This window comes from Anopheles funestus, chromosome 3RL, assembly GCF_943734845.2.
Source record: "Anopheles funestus chromosome 3RL, idAnoFuneDA-416_04, whole genome shotgun sequence".
Classification (NCBI taxonomy): Eukaryota; Metazoa; Arthropoda; class Insecta; order Diptera; family Culicidae; genus Anopheles; species Anopheles funestus.
Genome location: NC_064599.1, coordinates 56,127,646 through 56,144,373, shown reverse-complemented (window position 1 = coordinate 56,144,373; position 16,728 = coordinate 56,127,646). Strand labels below are relative to the sequence as shown.

The 16,728-nt window shown below is 41.2% G+C and overlaps 1 protein-coding gene, 2 long non-coding RNA genes and 1 other non-coding gene across 5 annotated transcripts in view; 1 reads left to right on the top strand and 3 right to left on the bottom strand.

The window, feature by feature from the left end:
• LOC125770157 (matrix metalloproteinase-2) overlaps window positions 1-16,728 on the bottom strand; it is a 287,900-nt gene that overhangs the window by 7,891 nt on the left and 263,281 nt on the right. The gene's annotated exons all lie outside the window — the stretch shown is intronic.
• On the top strand, window positions 3,655-7,424 carry LOC125770307 (uncharacterized). Its single transcript, XR_007419160.1, has 2 exons — window positions 3,655-7,071; window positions 7,165-7,424. It is a non-coding gene; the product is annotated as an uncharacterized LOC125770307 (long non-coding RNA).
• Window positions 8,249-16,728, bottom strand: part of LOC125770305 (uncharacterized) — a 159,916-nt gene continuing 151,436 nt past the window's right edge. Inside the window, exon 3 of the long non-coding RNA XR_007419154.1 lies at window positions 8,249-16,669. This is a non-coding gene — a long non-coding RNA (uncharacterized LOC125770305). The remainder of the gene's footprint in view (window positions 16,670-16,728) is intronic.
• On the bottom strand, window positions 11,107-11,188 carry Trnas-cga (transfer RNA serine (anticodon CGA)). The gene has a single exon. It is a non-coding gene; the product is annotated as a tRNA-Ser (tRNA).

The window sequence follows — 16,728 nt, the reverse complement described above, 5'->3', positions numbered from 1 at the left end:
CAATTGTGGGTATGTCCTGCCGTCGTTACAAGCGCTCGTTGCACACCAGGTTTCAGGTGATAAAGATTACCGCTGCGTTGTCCTAAAACCAAAATTTTACCGTCTTTACTTATGTCACAGCCATTTTTATAGAACGTTACAATACATCCTTCATCGCACAGCTTACTCACGGACAGAAGGTTTCCTGTTAACTCGGGGACATGATATACCTGTTTCAGATTTACAAGAATATCCTTACCAAACTCCTTTTTCGACAAAAAATTGGTAGATCCAAGCCCCGTTGCTGTGATTTTCTTTCCATCAGCCAGACCAATGTATGTAGTTGTTTCACAGATTTTGTCAAGAATCGATGCGTTGCTGGTCATGTGCGATGTAGCTCCTGAGTCAAGGAACCAAAGTGCAGCACAGTCGTCTCGTATCAAACCAGCTTCCAAACACACCTCTTCTCCTTTTAAATCCGCAACCACCAAATGCGCCTCCTGATTTTGAAACCTTCCTGCAGCCCGACTGTTATCCTCCGCCCGTTTGCCTCGTCGATCGTTTTCCAACTTACGGCAATCGCGACGAAAATGCCCTTCCTTATTGCAGTAGTGGCACACTTTTTCTTTCTTCTTTCGCTCAGCCAGTTTTGGTTTCGCTCCTACTTTTAAGGCTTGCTCGCCGTTACCACTGGCACCTTGCCTTTCCACCCTCTTCCGCCACTCGTCAAGAAGCTTTCCTTTGACGAATTGTAGGTTCAAATCTTCTTCGGGTCGGCTTTCAAGAGCGGTGATAAGGCTGTCATAGGACTCATGCAGACTGGACAAAATAATAGCCACCAGCCAATAGTCCTTGAGTGGGTCCCCCATGCTCGAGAGACGATTCGAAAGCTGCGCTATTTCGGCGAGATGTTCAGCCATGTTGCCGTTCTCCGTCAGTTGCAGCCGAGTTAGCTTTCGCAGGACATGTACTTTTGTCGAAAGTGTCGAGCGCGCATGATATTTTCTTAACGCTTCCCACATTTCACGAGCAGTTGTGGAACGGATGACGTGACAAGTTTGGTTATCTTCGATGGATAACCCAATGATAGCACGCGCCTTACCATCTTTAGTGATCCAGGTAATATCAGGCTGCTCCGGTTTCTCATTCTTGACGACGTCTTTCAATCCTTCCTTTGTAAGCAGCAGGTCAAGCCGAAAACGCCAGATTTCGTAATTGAAATCATTCAGCTTCTGCAGGGTAAATTTCATGTCCTCCATTTTGTTTTGGACTCTTGTGATGTCTCTCGCAGCCACGCGTACAGCAAACACTCAATCGCAAAATTCACACGATGTTTCTGTCTGTTTCCAAAAACCTTTATATCACTCGTGATCCTGGGCCCATAACCTGTTGGTTTTGAAATGGAAATGGTCAAGTTGATTTTAGCTTTCAAACAGAACCGTGAATTTATTGAGCCTTCTTGGTTTGCGATAGAACGCTTCCGTTCTAGGTAGGACAGTACAACACTGAACTGTATTTTGACAACTGTCAAATGCAAGGGGTAGGAATATTGCATATATCAACAAAACGGTGGGTACAAAGTTACCATCATTGTCAACGTCCTGTCTCTCCAGAGGATCGACCGGGTATGTGATACACAGGACACTATTGTTTTGTGTGTGTGTGTTTTTTTTTAGACATGGAGATGAAGTACAAATGGGTGAAGCAGTGTAGCTATGATATGGCGAACATCATAGTTGAAACGGACAAAAACTAGAGAAGCAACAAAACACAAATATGGTCAGGGAACGATGCTAGGTGAAAGTTTGAACCCTTAGAGCCGTCGGTTTTCTGCCCGGTACCATCATATCGTCGACACCATTTGCATGTTTATCGAAAACTGTACAGCGGCTGTGTCCTGTACTCCTGTCGCCTAACTCTTGATGGGAGGCCTCCGCCGAGGGGCTGACTTTTATACCTTTATGAAAAACTACGCGGAGAGGGAGCAGGTTTTGTAAAATGAATCCACTCCTCATGCACTTCCCAATGCTCATCTTGCCTCTTCAAATGCTCAAACTTTCCCAATTCGATCACTGCGCGGTGTGTGTGTGTGCGGTCGTGCTTTTCATCACAGCCACAAAAGTGGCACAACTTTTGTTTAGACGGGTTTTCCTCCCCCCCCCTTTTTCCGTCCCCATGTACGAAGGAGAATTCTACAGCTTTGCTCCATAATTTCGTGATAAACGATTATGAGTGCAAATGCTGGCCCGCTGCTTGCCGGACTGTTCATTTGCATAAGCTTTGAGTTTGGGGGTGTTTTTTTAGCTTTTTTTTTAGCTGCTGATATCATTTAGCTGATGACTTGTTGAATATTAGTGTGGTAGTGTGTTTCGACGACGGATTAAACTGTGTCGAACGAAAATTCTAAACCACGATCTAATCAATAAACATTTAAATTAAAGATATGCCTATTTGGTGGTTTGTGTCTTGGATATGAATGCGCCTGAAAGTATGCAATGTTGCTGTTCAGATTGAAGTTTGAATTGAAAAAAGGATTTTATTGAAATATATTGCATACTTTCAGGCGAAGTTTCGTCTAGGGTATAATATGCTAATTAAAAATATTTATTTTTAATATAATTATTTGATATTGTTTTAAAATTGTTTTTTTTCTCTGCATATGTGCAATGCAACACTCCCTATCACGGAGTGCGTTCAAATACTCAGCATACGGTAGGAAATGGTTTGATGAGATGTTGATTTACTATGCATTTCTGTCGTGCCGGCTAGAGTGCAGCAGCAGGAGGCGTGCCTTTAGAGATACCTTTTGGGTGTGTGGCATTCAAGCCACGGTCCAAATTGAGCCCTTGTGCCATCGGAACGATAAGCTTAGCTTCTGCTCGTTTGTATACGGTGCGTGTGTGAATTGTTTGCCGTTTGCAATGTAGCATCAGCTTTTGCTGAAGTTTTACACCCTTGGCCTCCGTTTTCCACATCCAGACGACACGGAAGCTGGGGCGTAACGGCTGAACGGCAAAACAGTGATAACATTCCAAATTCCACCCCGACACTATCCATTCGACTGTGTGATGTTCGGCAAAGTTGTCTGGTGCACATTGTAAGTCCTCTTCTATTGCCACAATTCAAAACGTTCATTTTTCGACTCCGATTCCACACACCGGTGGTGACGCATATTGGAAATGGTAGTGCGATAAATGGATTTGTTTGCAGGTGTTGTTTTTTCTTTTTTTTTCTTTGTTTTCCCGTTCAACCCGTATTTCTCTTTTCATGTTTTTGCCAAAATTTCCAACTATTGTAATGCATGCAATGCTTTAGCGAAGGAAGTGGGTAAGACAAAAACAAAACCGTATTGTTTTCCTATCGGGCAAAAGCTTATGCTACACGGTTGACCTGTATGGAACGGTTCAGATAATACACAGGACACCAGGCTTCCATGACCATCGTTTCTGGAAGCTAGTTTAGTTTAGTTAAAAAATGGACGAATCGGGAAACTAATTTTTATATCATAAATAAAAATTTGAGGAGGCTAAAGAGGAATCGAAACGGTGATTAAATAGAGTATGGAAATAATTGTTTTTGAGTAAGTAAACGCATTTCATAAATTGTTATTAAACATCTAATACTGAAAAACAGTAAATCAAATTGAAAATAGAATTAATTATTCGTTGTCAACTGTTTGACGCCTAAAACTATGCAATGTAGTGTATGATTCATCAGCTTTTAGAAATACGCCGAAAAGTATGCAATCGTTAAACAAAAAAAGCCATTTAACCACAAAGTGGCACTTATGGAAGTGATTGCGTCATGATCAATTGTAAATTAAAACAAAACGATGTGTAGAACAAGAATACGCAAGTTCTGACACAATTCAACTTAAAATTCCAGCTATTCAGCCTTTGTCTCTTGCCACTAAAACACATTCCATAGTTTCATTGCACGAAACTTTTGCAAGCTTTATGATTGTTTTTCTGTTTTTTTTTTATTTACCATCACCCGCTCACTATTCATTGGGCCCGTAATTCAACCACTGACAACTTCACTTTATGAAGTTTTATCCATTTCCAAGCAAGAACTGCCGCCAAACTCTGGCACAAGCGATCGAGCAAAAATTTCAATAATTGACTCCGTTACGACCAATTGCATTGGACCAAATCAACCAAAAACTGGCTACAACACACGTCCACAGCAGTACAGTGAATAATAGTACTCATATTTCCATTCATAAGCGCCCACAAACGCAATGGCCAATGCTTATTGGGAAGCAAGAGGTTAGGTCGGCGTGTCACAACAACAAGCGTTGTTGTTCCGCGCTTCAAGACCTTTCGTACTTCGATTCTTTCACAGCCCCCCCGGGCGGGGGGGTTCGCGCTTGGTGCCCCCCCCCTCCTTGCCATAGTTTTGCAATGGGTGAATTTGAATTTATTGACTTTACTGCAAAATTATACGAATTATGCATGCAATAGCCATAAAAGACTATGGGCACATTCTGGTACTAGGGCTAGGAAGAGGGTCCATGGTTTCTTCGTTCGTTCGTTCTCTGGCTCGTTTTGCCGTTTTTTTTTTGTTTGTTTATTTTTCTCCTTTCTTCTGCTAGTAGTTCCCAGTAGCAGCTTCCGTATTGTTCATTCCTTACCGTTTTCTGGGGAGGTTCTTTTTCTTTCGATAGAGTCCTAGCGAGTCTTTCTGCCAGTCTAGGAGTAGTGTCCTCTAGACAAATAAAACCTAACGACACGACACACATACAGACCCCCCCGGATCGTGGAAACGAATGGGCATGGGCATGTTTGTCTCTATGCTCGAAAGCACACAAAAACAAACAGGACACATTTGTTGGCAATTTGTTAAATATATTTCCGTCCGCTCGGTTGTTGTTGGCCGATCGTTTCTCGTCTCGTGATTCTGTCTGGTTGTTCCTGCCCGGGGGAGGAAAGGGCACCCAACTTTTCAAAGATTGTTCCCTTTGTTTCTTGTGGTGGTCCTTCATGCCATGTCTCGGCAAAACGATTCTGTTCCATTTTGCTAAGCTATGTAACTCTTTCCGCGTTCCAAAACGCGGTCGAGAGTTTGAGGTCCATTCGGTCAAGTCTTATCGCTTCTGTCGCATCTTGGGTTTTGCAACCCGATCTCACCCGCTTCCCACTTCGGCACTTGCTCACACTCAATGGACAAGCAAAAAAAAAACCAACGAAGACAATCCAAAAGTGCCAAAAGTTAATGGTCCTAAGCGGGAGAAGCAATTGAAGGAAGTAGAGAGAGAGAGAGAGAAGAAAAAAAATGCTGGACATTGTGCCGACAAGCTCGAAAGCCGCCAAAGAGTTGTGGCGTTGATAGGCGACAAGATTGGCAATACAGTTGTGTGAATTCGTTCCCAAAAAAAAAATCCGCGCAAAAGGCAATCCTTTGTGTTCTCTCTGTGCGACCTTTTTCGTTTCAGTTCCTCCGCCCCAATTATTAGAGTGAGTGAAGTGAGTGTGCAATAATAAGATAAATTTCTTCCCTGCTTGTGTGTGTGTGTGTGTCGAGACTAATTTAATATCGTTTCGGTCGTTTCGCCACCAAAAATGGCCGCGATCATCAATCAGCCAGAAGCGTCAGGGTTTTAAGGGTGTGAAGTTCTGGCTGGGACACTGAAGACACTGATCCAGCAGCAAAGACGAAACAAAAGGTAAAAAAGTCCTTTTTTTGGAGAATTTTCCACCCACAGACCTGAAGTGGATTTGAACTTATTTCCCGCCTGTTTTTTGTTGTTTAATTTTAAGACAGTCTTGTGCAGTGAGTTTAGATTAAAACTTAACCTGATCTCATTGGCTTTCCTCCGGGTTTTGTAAAGCATTTCTATTGGAGAAACAAACGTGTGGTAAATGGATGAGAGTGCATCTTGTGTGTGTTTTTTTTTTCGTTGGTTATATTTTCTTTCCCCTTTTTCGAGCATTGCCGATTGCATTGTGCAATCGTCCGAAAGGTGAATGCGTGCAGCAATTTGCTCCAACAAAACAAATTGACTACGGTACGGGGTACGAGAAACCACTTTAATGTAATCATTCCATCGACACCGTTTTTTATCCCCCGTTTGTGGTAGAATGCTACATTTGTGGTACATGGAGTTGGGAAAATCGATTCCATCCTTTCGAGTTGGATTGAAGGGAGAGCAATTTTAATTTTCCCTTCCTGCCGGACGAGTTGATTGGGTCGATAATAGTAAGATAGAAAAAAACGGTTTAAAATTAGTTTTCTTTTTCAGTTCTTGTATGGTGTGTTATAAAAAAATCTTGCAAAAAACTTTGAAACGTTGTTTTGTTTATAATTTATTTTAAACTAGTTTTATTAAATAAAAATATATAAGTTTAAAAGAAATATACAAACAATTTTAAAATCTTAAGGAGACTTTTCAAATTTATATGTAAACTCTACACAAAACACAAGAATTCACACCTGACAACAGAGAACAGTTTTTGGCTCAGGTTTTGCTTCCAACTTTTCGCTCTATAAAACCGAAAAGGTTCAATTCACCTTCTCTTCCATCGGGTTATTAGTGGAAATTGCATCGTCGTATAAGATGGCCAACAAAAAAAAACAAAAGGATTTTTTCCAATGGCCAGGTAAAACTGGCCACAGAATGGCATTGAAGCGATTGTACTTTTATTTCACCGCATTTTCATCACGTGGATTGAACCACGACAGAAACAAAGAGAACCCTTTTTCTATCGTTCTCGCAACAGTTTTAACGGATCAAGTTAGCCGTCTCTTCCACTTCTCTTCTCTTCCACTGAAATACATCGTGGTTGGCTGGGTGTGTTGATGTGTTTAGGGGAAATTTTTACTTCACTTTAGTAACCGATCGCGGGCTACTGTGTACCTACCGGGGGTAACGTGTGAAGAAGATTGCCATGGCATTCACTATCGAACTGGTGGAACGAATTGTTTTGATTATCTCCATTGTGGAAACGAACAGGAAATCCTTACCAGATCAAAACATCCAACAGCAGTAAAGTGCATCCGCGTGAAAAAAAAGCAGTTGCAATGGAGAATGAAGAAAAACGCGAACTGAACAAAACGCTGATGTAGCTGGTAAGATTATTGGTCATTATCAAAGTGAGTACTGGAATGCTGTTAGCAGGGAGAAGATAGTAACGAACCCGGTACTAAACCGATCGATTAATTTTTTTTTCTTCGTTTTCGTTTTAGAAATTGCACTTCCGCGCGGAATCGGATTGGAAGTCCATAAGAATGTGCATTTTTTTTAGTTTGTTTTTTTGCATAACCTTTCCTTTGCTGTTGGGAGGCAAGTGCAAGAGTGTTTGGACGGATACGGAATGTGAATCTCCGTCGTTGATTGGATTCATCCGTAGAAGGGATTATTCATCCATTTTTTTCCATGCAACGTGGCGCAGTGCTTACATTGTCAGTGATTTTTTTCCCTGAAAGTATGATAGTTTCTGGTAAATTTTGATGCATGGATTATTTGTTAGGGAGAGTGCACATTCTTAGAAAGTGTTTCTGAGGAAATTTTTAATCAAAAGACAAGGAATTTCTTTAAATTGTCTTTTGAAAAGGTTTTTTTAAAAGGGTATTTTTGCAAGGGTGTTTTTTTGAAAGGGTTTTATTTTGAAAGGGTTTTTTTTTGAAAGGAAACGTTTTTTTCTCCAGAATTCTTCGACAAAAAACAAAAGAAACTCTTTGGATTGGTAGTAGAGTATTATTCTTCTTTATTATAGAGAATTCTTAGAATATTTATCCTACGATAAAGAAATGTTTATCTTAGAATTTAAGTAATTTATTTAATTTTTTTATGATTGGCTGGTACTATTGATGTACAATTGAAAAAGATCGTTGTAAAACAATAAACGTATAATGATTGCATACATTTAGGCGCTTAATGCGCAAATCATTGGCAATTTTAAAATGAATTCCATGATCGAGATGTCACTCTTTTTTTGACTAAAATGTTTAATTACATCACATGAAACACACGATGATAAGGTTAACAAAATTGTTTAACTAAACTATCGCTTTGATATTTTGTAGAGATGGAGTCATACACATGAGCGCACAAGTATCGTATAACGCACGTCTTCCGGTGTGATTTTTGCATTCTATCGCAGATTGGTGGGCGACCGAAAAAAAACACAAACCTGATTCGTGGTTATTTTTTTTTTTTTGGGGAAGGACAGCGACAACCATTACACCACAAAACTCAACAACAGTGAACCCGTGCAATGCTGTAACGCGCAATCTAAAGGTTCGCTTGTAAGATGAGAAGAAGAAAAAATCCTCTTCTACCTTCATCGTTCATCGATGTTTAGTTGTTTTTTTATTCAATCACTTGAACAGCAAACACTGACGATGACGCTTCCGTTATCGATTACCTGCAAGAGTAAGTAGTCCCCCCGGTGAGTACTGGTGAAAGCTGTGAACGACAGGCAAAGGGATCGTTTGCTGAAAGGTTCCAGCGGGTGCCATTTCGCTGGTAACATCGTAAAGTGTTTCGCGCACGGCAACTTTTCCGTACCAAAACTACTACCGGAAGAGGTTTCCCATGTTGTTTATGTACGTGTGAATGTGTGTGTTGATGCGTCTCTATCTCCTGTGTATACGGACGGGCAAAAGTATGCTATCGAACACATCCTTCCTTTGGCGAAATCATTTTACTTTGCAAAGGAAAATGAACCATCCTTGCCGAGCGGTTGATGGGTGTCCGTATCGAACACGTTTGCTCGTTGGTTGTTTGATTTTATTTAATCCACCCCAGCAATGGGAAAGCATTTTGCTGCAAATCCACCTGTACATACGAGAGTACCCCGAAAACCCAAACAGATGATATGGTGTGCTGGCACACGGTGGTCGATGGGTTTAGGTGAAGTTTTAGCTGTGTGTCTCCAAACGCCGAAGGAGTTTTGTACCCCAAAATCCCACCTAAAACTCTTTCGTTTGCATTACCGTTTGTGGTTGTCGAGCGATTCACCCCCGGAGGGCAGATGTTGCACTCCCCACACACTCTCTCTCTCTTTCTCTCTCTCTGTGGTCGTACTTGCACTTGGTAGCTTCCGTTTTTTGTACAGGTACGTGTGTGCTCCAGTGATGCGCAAAGTTTTAGCGAAAATTGGAAATTGAATGTTTTATGCGAGATTGAGTAAGTGGCTCGAGGGAGTTATATGCGCCCATGGAAAGGGCAGATAAGCAAACTGTCCATTGTTTAAGAATGAAGGAAAGGGGGTAGGAGAGGGAAGGAGTTAAAAACCCCACAAAAACAAAAACATGGCACAGACAACGGAAGTGCATCGAGCACGGAAATTCCCAAAACGGGGTAGAAATTTGAATCGAGCCGTAAAATGTCGTTTGCTACGGTTTGCCGAATTCATCGATTTGTTTCGTCTTTTACAGATTTTCTGTGTGTGTGCGTTTGTTTCCCCCCCAAATACTAACTCTACTTAATGTACTGCTACCGGTTATTCAGCTTAACCATCGTCTTGGTAGTGTGTCTGGGAGAACAGTGTCTAGGCATAATCAAATCGGAAAGCTAGCACCACTGAAGAGAAAGGTGTGTTATGTCGAAGAAAATGGAGTCAGATTTAACTGACTTTTTTTCCTGCAAAAAGAAACCAACAGTCTTCATCTTTCCTATCCGTGGAATACAGTGGCGGCGTGTTTCCATGCTCGTCTACTCGTGAATGTTGTTTGCAAGCTTGTAAGATAATTTGCTTGTACACTTTCCTTTTATCGTTCGTTCCGGCACTCGTCGCATAGGGCCGCAGTGGGCCGTAGTAGTGTCGGCACTTGAGCGGTAGTATGCATCGTGTTAGCTCGCTGTACGATTTGTGCCCCTCGGGTATGGCCTGTACTGTCTTTTGATATGTTCACTTATGCATTCAGGCATGTGGCGAGAGTGAAAGAAAAGTAAGCGCCGTATACATATTTTGCGCACCATGTACGACGAACGGCCTTTCGCTTGTGCTTCGATGACGATAGGCTGTGCCTTAGCCTTAGCCGGGCCGGGCCTGTTTGCACCTCCGTAAAGAACGAACACGAGTTCGAGTTCTTCTAACGCACAGATCAAAAGCAGTATTAGCATGAATCCTTTGCTGAAGCAGTAATAACCTTTGCTACAGAAGCACATTGTAGTTATGGATCGAAACGGCATCAAATGGAAACATCTTCATATGCCTTTCGATTGAAATAACACATATCGTCTTTGATGCTTCAATTTTCCCTCGGTCTCGTTTTACGGCAACCATGGCAAGGCAAATGCACGGCGGAGACGTTCTTATCGCTCTCTCCTTCGATAAACAATATTTCCGGTGTCGATCTTCTAACCCAAGGGTGCCGATGGTTAAGAACGGGCTCAAGTGTGTTTGTATTTTCGTTGAACGTTCGATTATGGAAGTGTGATGGGGCCTGGATGTAATGTGTACATCCATTTTCACCAGTGCAAATATAAATCTTTAAAGCTTTATGAGGCGAACTGGGAAATGGGTTTTGCGCACGATCATGCATGTACAGCAGGTGTTACAGCAGAGCAAAACAAATGAAGGTAACTTTGAAATATATGAATCGTTTTCTTATGCTGTCTTTAGGAAGTTTGTTCCCTAAATATGTTCCCAAAACGTATCTAAAGAAATATATGGAATTTTTGAATATAAAACAAAAAAAATCAAAAATAGAGAAGAAATTTATTTTCCAATAAGTTGAAAATTTAAAGAAAATATATATTTTTGGCATATTTTTACAACCTCTTTTGAATATTTTCACCAGACAACAAAAAAATGCGTTTTATTTCTAGTAATATAATCAATTCAAAATTCATTTAAAAATCTAAACAGTTTTAAATCAATTTTAATATAATAATAAAATAAGCTAAATAAGGGAGAAAATATAAAATGTGTATTTCTACGTTGTTTTTAATAAAAAAAAAACAGAAAAACATATAGTTATGTCACGCAGTGTAAGTTGTTTCTGCATAACTTAAACAGAAACTGTTTGTAAAATAAAATATAGTATAATTCTTGGTATGAATTCATTGATTAGTTAAATGTATCATACATCAGTAAATTAATTGAAGAAAATTAGTGCAAAATAAAATAACAAGTTAAGATAATGAAGGAAAAAAAGGATAATAAAAACATGTACATCCGCAGCCGGTAGGATTCGAACCTACGCTCCCAGAGGGAATCTGATTTCGAGTCAGACGCCTTAACCACTCGGCCACGACTGCTGCGTCGTAACCGTTACGCTACCAATAATCAACGCTTTATACACCCCCTTATCAGATAATACCGATTAGGTTGTGTGTGTATTTATTTTTTTCCACCTGTTTTCGTGCCGCTTTCGTATAAACACGCACCATTCGCGTAATACAGGCCACGAACCTGGCTTTTCGATCGTTTCGGACAGATTAGTACATTTTATTTCTATTTTAAGACCAATCCACGAAAGTGAAGATGATCGGTCGGACCTCGTTTGAAACAAGCGTGATGCCGCCCGTGGTGGGACGGCCCATCGTTTAGGTAATATGCTTGACAAATTTATGCATTTTACGACTGTGTTTTTCACCCGTTCCCTAAAACCATTCGGAGTTACACATGCGTTCTTAACTTTCCCCGTAGCCGGGGAAACTCCTGCGAGACATACAGCGTACAGCGTGGCATAAACGTTCTTCATCCACTTCATGCCGCGGTTAATGCAGCTACGGGAGTGTCAAAGCACCCTGCAAAGCAGGGCACCCTAACGAGGACGACGCGACCCAACCCAGCAAGCGACGAATCCTTCGACATCCTTTCACCGTCTTTGGGGTGGTAAATATGTTATCAAATTTGAATAAACTCCGTCCCACGTCCCTACATTGCCGCACCAGCTGTAAACCGTACGAGCCACCCATAAACGACCGTGCATGGTTTCGTCGTTTCCAACACGCCCCAATGTTGTTGGGTGGTTCGATTTTGCTCGGTTGTGGACCGCAAAAGCAGGTGGTGGATTCATGAAGAAAGTTGGTGTTGGTAAAGGAATAGCATAAATCGATCGACATCATGGGTAACGACGATGGGTATATGAACATGTTCCTTCTTCTTCGCCTTTGCTGAGAGCAATGCTCGGTTTAGCAAGAATAATTTGTCCTTGCTCCATTGGGTGACGAGGAAAGTGACGCAAAAAGAAAAAAAGATTGACGAAACAAATATACCCCCGGTCGTGGTTGAGCATACTTTTTTTTTGTGGATTTTTTGGATGGAATAGCAATTTAAGGGTGGTCGATGAAGTATTATTGGTGTTGGAGATACAGCAGATAAGGCAACTTTTATGAACCGCAGCAGACAGATGAGGAGGTGTCAGTATTCAATATGGTTGATCGATGACATCATGAGAAAGTAAAATAGGTTGATAAACACATCACCCAAAAGTAATCAGGTTCACTTTTAATTGTAATTAAAAGAAAAACACGTTACACTTAATGAGCTGACAAGGATTGTACGCGCATTATTACTAGCTCTCTTCATTTGCCCTTCATTCCGTTGAAGTACTTCCGTCATAAATTGAGCCGTAAATTGGGAATTTCCACGGCACGGGAATGAAACGACATCTAATCACCGACCAGCGCCACCTGGCGGTTGGCACACCCATCAGCTGCGGCCGTCTGCTGTTTCTCTGCGAAAGTAATTCGCACTTAATCACGGGTACAACACAATTAACTCGCCGAGGCGCAACTCATCCATCGGTGTGCTTCATTTAAAATGGCGCGGGCGCGTAAATGAATTTTCATCACCACCATTTCACCATTCCCCTAGCAGACGTCCCCCCATCCCCTTGCTTGTCACTAGTAACAGTACCAAAGATGGTTGAAATATGGAACGCGAGTCGCTGCTGCTGCTGGTGCTGCTGGGGGTTGCACACTTTATGAAGATTAAAATTTACAAACCATCATGACCGGCCTGTTTGCTCGATTTTTCATGGTAAAATGTAACCACGGTTGGAAAACTTCCCTCCCCTCCCTTGCTCCCCTTCCTCTCCAGAATTCTTCCTCACCCACTTTTCTGGAGGTTTAGTTTTTACGAGCCAAAATAAAGCCCACTTAGTGTGAGGTACGTGTGTACTTTTTTTTCTCTATTGCCTTTCGAGACAAACTGCGCGTTCCTTTAACTTGCCTGCCAGACAAAAACATGCTCTGGATTAGAGAGTCCGTCGAGAGGAGCGCAGCGAACATAATCCAGCCCACCCATGTCCCACGGTTCGTTGTCCGGAAAAAGGGATGGGAATGGCGAACGTTTTGCCTCGTAGCAACACTTAAACGGGTAATTAATACCATAATTAATTAATTTACGAGCCACATTTTGCGTTAATTTAAATCTCACGCTATTCCGGGACATGTTTCTTCGGACGAAACCCGGCTGTCTGCGTCGGTGACGATCGGTTTTTAGCGATGAGCAGCAGTGTTAGTTTTGCGATGAGGTTTACATTAATTGAATTCTGTCGTTCGTGTGACATCTATTTTCGCCAAGTTTTCCCGCTTTCCAAGATGTTCGATAGGGTGACAAAATAGAAAACTATAAATATTCTTCACAATACAGAATTTCTCGTCTAATAAATGCTTTTTGGATAGCCATTTTATAGTCTGCAACCGTGGGCTTTACTTGTAATTTACGATCTATCCAAAGTATTGGATTTTCGATCATTAGACGAACATGTTCCAGAACTCCATTTGCTGATGGTTGTACTCAAATCGCGGTCGCTCACTCAAGGAGGTTGTGATGATTCAAATAAGCATCACACCCAGGTTGAGTGAGTGATCGTGAACAAGAGAGTGAGAGAGAGAGAGAGAGAGATGCTTCCGGGTGGCTTCCCCTTGTTGGGTCTCCTTTGACGCGTGGTAAAGTTGACATCGTGGTAGAGAACTTGTTGAGACCACAAATCACAAACAGAACGACGATGGCTTCCTGGTGCATTTGTTGAACTTCCGCTGTGAAATTGATGTTGAAGTTGATGAAGGAAGGATACGGCTGGAACACATCTTTGCTCGGAGTACTTTACCCGGATACACAGATAAACTCTCATACAGACACAGCCAAACACTCGCTTCTTCTGGATCTAGTCTGGTTTGACTAAATTAATTATTTAGCCTGATTCGAAGCCACAGTCTAATTCCCTTTCGATGCAACGTACACAGATAGAGAACTACATATACATCTCTCCGTATCTACATTATTTTCCATTTAGCTTTCATTAGCCATCTTTTCTTCTTTTTTTTGTCGAAATACACTAGACACAAAATGGCAGCGGCTGGGTCCAGGTCAGTACTATTCGGTAGTGCGAAAGCTCGTTTTTCAGATAATGTTTGGTCTTTTGTTCTGCCTTTGGTTAATCCCTTGCAGTGCATTTGAAGATGAATGATTTTCGGTCAGTTTTGGTAACAATAAAAATTAACACCCTTTCCCTTCCTCATTCTCTCAACCACCTTACAACCTCCCGAAGTTCTACGATACGATAGGGAAGTGATTTTATCATCCTCAGCATGCCAGACTTGTGAGACACACATAGACATACACTCGAGCGCGGTTAAAGCTTTCCGGGGTCGGTAGAAAGTCACACTGTGGTCAGTAACATCCTCATCATCTGTCTCCATCACCACCTTACCTTGATCCCCACCTCCCAATGGGCAGGGAATTGTGGAATTGCGAGAACATAATTTATGAACCTCCGGGAGTGCAACTTTTGCAATGTGCTCTGGGCTTAAACCGGATCGTGGTTGTCCTCTCCCGCCATTCCCTGGAGATCACTCGAAATGATTTCGAGTTTGCGATAAATGCCAAGTGGGGACAAACAGCCAGCATTAAAGCGAAATCATTGAAAAGTTCGCATTTCCTGCTTCCGGTTTTGATGGGGAGGCGTACACTCCTCAGCTGACCGAGCGGACCGAGGCTAGGGAAATCAATTTAATTTCAGTTCCGGGAGTTTCTTGTTTGCTAGCTATTAAAGGGCACTGTGATATAGGTACTTTCGATTCACAATTTTCATCATTCAAGCTTATTACGTTCCACTAAAGCAAATGTTGGAATGCTTTGAATGATTAATTTGTGTTGGAAAAATATTCCAATGATAATCCAGGTGCTGAGTAACATACAGCAAATTATATGGCATGTCTAGTGGTCAAGGAGAGTTCAGTTTTTAGAAATTCCTAGACATAGAAACTAAAAACTACAAAATTAATTGTTATTATGGGATTTCATTGAAGTTGTATAAATTCTTGAATTTTTTCTATGATCCTTCCATCAATTGTTCCATAAATGTTGATTGACCTTTATGTTATGTTCCACCAACTAGTAAATGCTTCTCAAGCCATTTTTTTATGAGAATTTGTTATACAAACAAATAAAATTGCTCATTTTTGTTTCATACCCTAGCAATTTGTTGTATAACAATTAGCTACATTTATAAAGCAAAATACGAATGTTTTTTTTAAAATCAAGAAATAGCTAGTAAGTACAATTGTCTACAATCTATTGTTAATTAATTTCCAATAACACCACCAGGATCGAGGCCACTTCAAAAGCTTCTAAGTTCACATATTGTAAATGGCACATTTTTTAAAATGAATTTTCACGTTAAAAATAAAATTGATTTTTTTCAAATGTATCAATTTATCTAAATGAAAAATGGATTCTATTTGTCTTTTTAAATCAACGTTAATGAAATTTCTTCCCATTTAACGCCCATACAAAAAAAGGATTTTTTTGCATTTCGATGTACAAAAATCGAAAATAATACAATGTCCAAACGAAAAGAAAAGAATGAAAAAACTGATGAAAAATCTTGCGTATTGATTTAAACTCTCAATAAACATTAAGTTGACCAGTACGCAGAGAAGTAAAAAAAGAGAAATAAAACAGATGAAGGTAATGACCGAACGCAAATGAAAAATTGCCTCCCTGGTCACGGGAAATCTTTAACACAAACAGTGGAACCAATGCGACCCGAAATCCTCCGGACCATCATTGGCGAGACCGGAAACAGAACCGCCGTACGGATAAGTAGACGACAGGAACCCGGAAGACACTTTAAAGATTTCCCGAAAGGAGTCGGTAAATCGTTTCCATTGCCCAAAAACCATCCGATTCACGTGTTGTGTGTTGTTGCGGAGGGACATTTGTTTGGAAGTTGTTTTGCGTGGCTCGTGTGTCTCGCGTAACCCAGCGAGATAAAACCACTCCCATTCCTTTCACCGGAAGCGCCAAACGACAATGTTCGGCGGAAACATTACGGAATCTTTTCGCTCCGTTCACGGCCAAGTTGCGTGCCCAACAACGTTTGAAGGAACGATTCTGCGACACTGGAGCACTAGCGAGAAAGCTCATAAACCAGAATTAATTGGGCGTTCAATGTGCGCTGGGATGGTTGGTTCGGGTCCGGGAATGGCCATTCTGTCTGTCAGTTTTTGTACTTCGTTTCCGGATGATTTAAATGGTAGTGGCAGTTCATCGAAGGGAGACAAAAAAAAAAAGCAGCTAACAAATTGCGCAAGACGAGAATTTGGGACCCCTCAAACGCGATCCCACGTGACATGGGTGTTGTTTAAATTTGTATCTGTTTTTGTTTTGGTTCTTGATTATTTTCTTACGCTTTTCTTTGGCCATTTTTTTGCAGGTTTGCTGCAAAGACTCACTCGATATCGGTTTCATTTGTCGGACGCTCTTCCAAGGGATGTATTTACCTGAAAGAAACCAAGAAAGAGAAAAAAAAGAAGATCCCAATCAGTATACGAAGATCAGT